Source organism: Tachypleus tridentatus, unplaced genomic scaffold (genome assembly GCF_004210375.1).
Source record: "Tachypleus tridentatus isolate NWPU-2018 unplaced genomic scaffold, ASM421037v1 Hic_cluster_1, whole genome shotgun sequence".
NCBI lineage: Eukaryota > Metazoa > Arthropoda > Merostomata > Xiphosura > Limulidae > Tachypleus > Tachypleus tridentatus.
Genome location: NW_027467777.1, coordinates 5,863,781 through 5,867,973, shown reverse-complemented (window position 1 = coordinate 5,867,973; position 4,193 = coordinate 5,863,781).

Genomic DNA, 4,193 nt, shown 5'->3' with positions numbered 1-4,193 from the left:
TTTATATCCTAATGGTGACACTAATACCTGATTAGTTGCTACTATACACAACTCATCAACTTAGATCTTTATATCCTAATGAGTGACACTAATACCTGATTAGTTGCTACTATACACAACTCATCAACTTAGATCTTTATATCCTAATAAGTGACACTAATACCTGATTAGTTGCTACTATACACAACTCATCAACTTAGATCTTTATATCCTAATGAGTGACACTAATACCTGAGTTGTTACACAACTCATCAACTTAGATCTTTATATCCTAATAAGTGACACTTGAGTAGTTGCTACTATACACAACCTATCAACTTAGATCTTTATATCCCAATAAGTGACACTAATACCTGATTAGTTGCTATCTATATGCAACTCATCAACTTGATCTTTATATCCTAATAAGTGACACTAATACCTGATTAGTTGCTACTATACACAACTCATCAACTTAGATCTTTATATCCTAATGAGTGACACTAATACCTGATTAGTTGCTACTATACACAACTCATCAACTTAGATCTTTATATCCTAATGAGTGACACTAATACCTGATTAGTTGCTACTATACACAACTCATCAACTTAGATCTTTATATCCTAATAAGTGACACTAATACCTGATTAGTTGCTACTATACACAACTCATCAACTTAGATCTTTATATCCTAATGAGTGACACTAATACCTGATTAGTTGCTACTATACACAACTCATCAACTTAGATCTTTATATCCTAATGAGTGACACTAATACCTGATTAGTTGCTACTATACACAACTCATCAACTTAGATCTTTATATCCTAATAAGTGACACTAATACCTGATTAGTTGCTACTATACACAACTCATCAACTTAGATCTTTATATCCTAATGAAGTGACACTAATACCTGATTAGTTGCTACTATACACAACTCATCAACTTAGATCTTTATATCCTAATATGAGTGACACTAATACCTGACTAATAGTTGCTACTATACACAACTCATCAACTTAGATCTTTATATCCTAATAATGGTGACACTAATACCTGATTAGTTGCTACTATACACAACTCATCAACTTAGATCTTTATATCCTAATGAGTGACACTAATACCTGATTAGTTGCTACTATACACAACTCATCAACTTAGATCTTTATATCCTAATGGTGACACTAATACCTGATTAGTTGCTACTATACACAACTCATCAACTTAGATCTTTATATCCTAATGAGTGACACTAATACCTGATTAGTTGCTACTATACACAACTCATCAACTTAGATCTTTATATCCTAATAAGTGACACTAATACCTGATTAGTTGCTACTATACACAACTCATCAACTTAGATCTTTATATCCTAATGAGTGACACTAATACCTGATTAGTTGCTACTATACACAACTCATCAACTTAGATCTTTATATCCTAATGAGTGACACTAATACCTGATTAGTTGCTACTATACACAACTCATCAACTTAGATCTTTATATCCTAATGAGTGACACTAATACCTGATTAGTTGCTACTATACACAACTCATCAACTTAGATCTTTATATTAAGAGTCTTTAGTTGCTACTATCACACTAATACCTGATAGTTTTACTATACACAACTCATCAACTTAGATCTTTATATCCTAATGAGTGACACTAATACCTGATTAGTTGCTACTATACACAACTCATCAACTTAGATCTTTATATCCTAATGGTGACACTAATACCTGATTAGTTGCTACTATACACAACTCATCAACTTAGATCTTTATATCCTAATGAGTGACACTAATACCTGATTAGTTGCTACTATACACAACTCATCAACTTAGATCTTTATATCCTAATAAGTGACACTAATACCTGATTAGTTGCTACTATACACAACTCATCAACTTAGATCTTTATATCCTAATGAGTGACACTAATACCTGATTAGTTGCTACTATACACAACTCATCAACTTAGATCTTTATATCCTAATGGGTGACACTAATACCTGATTAGTTGCTACTATACACAACTCATCAACTTAGATCTTTATATCCTAATGGTGACACTAATACCTGAGTAGTTGCTACTATACACAACTCATCAACTTAGATCTTTATATCCTAATAAGTGACACTAATACCTGAGTAGTTGCTACTATACACAACTCATCAACTTAGATCTTTATATCCTAATGAGTGACACTAATACCTGATTAGTTGCTACTATACACAACTCATCAACTTAGATCTTTATATCCTAATGGTGACACTAATACCTGATTAGTTGCTACTATACACAACTCATCAACTTAGATCTTTATATCCTAATGGTGACACTAATACCTGATTAGTTGCTACTATACACAACTCATCAACTTAGATCTTTATATCCTAATGAGTGACACTAATACCTGATTAGTTGCTACTATACACAACTCATCAACTTAGATCTTTATATCCTAATGAGTGACACTAATACCTGAGTAGTTGCTACTATACACAACTCATCAACTTAGATCTTTATATCCTAATGAGTGACACTAATACCTGATTAGTTGCTACTATACACAACTCATCAACTTAGATCTTTATATCCTAATGAGTGACACTAATACCTGAGTAGTTGCTACTATACACAACTCATCAACTTAGATCTTTATATCCTAATGAGTGACACTAATACCTGGTAGTTGCTACTATACACAACTCATCAACTTAGATCTTTATATCCTAATAAGTGACACTAATACCTGATTAGTTGCTACTATACACAACTCATCAACTTAGATCTTTATATCCTAATGAGTGACACTAATACCTGATTAGTTGCTACTATACACAACTCATCAACTTAGATCTTTATATCCTAATGAGTGACACTAATACCTGATTAGTTGCTACTATACACAACTCATCAACTTAGATCTTTATATCCTAATGAGTGACACTAATACCTGATTAGTTGCTACTATACACAACTCATCAACTTAGATCTTTATATCCTAAATGAGTGACACTAATACCTGATTAGTTGCTACTATACACAACTCATCAACTTAGATCTTTATATCCTAATGAGTGACACTAATACCTGATTAGTTGCTACTATACACAACTCATCAACTTAGATCTTTATATCCTAATAAGTGACACTAATACCTGATTAGTTGCTACTATACACAACTCATCAACTTAGATCTTTATATCCTAATGGTGACACTAATACCTGATTAGTTGCTACTATACACAACTCATCAACTTAGATCTTTATATCCTAATGAGTGACACTAATACCTGATTAGTTGCTACTATACACAACTCATCAACTTAGATCTTTATATCCTAATGAGTGACACTAATACCTGATTAGTTGCTACTATACACAACTCATCAACTTAGATCTTTATATCCTAATGGTGACACTAATACCTGAGTAGTTGCTACTATACACAACTCATCAACTTAGATCTTTATATCCTAATAAGTGACACTAATACCTGATTAGTTGCTACTATACACAACTCATCAACTTAGATCTTTATATCCTAATGAGTGACACTAATACCTGATTAGTTGCTACTATACACAACTCATCAACTTAGATCTTTATATCCTAATGAGTGACACTAATACCTGATTAGTTGCTACTATACACAACTCATCAACTTAGATCTTTATATCCTATATGGTGACACTAATACCTGATTAGTTGCTACTATACACAACTCATCAACTTAGATCTTTATATCCTAATGAGTGACACTAATACCTGATTAGTTGCTACTATACACAACTCATCAACTTAGATCTTTATATCCTAATAAGTGACACTAATACCTGATTAGTTGCTACTATACACAACTCATCAACTTAGATCTTTATATCCTAATGAGTGACACTAATACCTGATTAGTTGCTACTATACACAACTCATCAACTTAGATCTTTATATCCTAATGAGTGACACTAATACCTGATTAGTTGCTACTATACACAACTCATCAACTTAGATCTTTATATCCTAATGGTGACACTAATACCTGATTAGTTGCTACTATACACAACTCATCAACTTAGATCTTTATATCCTAATGGTGACACTAATACCTGATTAGTTGCTACTATACACAACTCATCAACTTAGATCTTTATATCCTAATGAGTGACACTAATACCTGATTAGTTGCTACTATACAC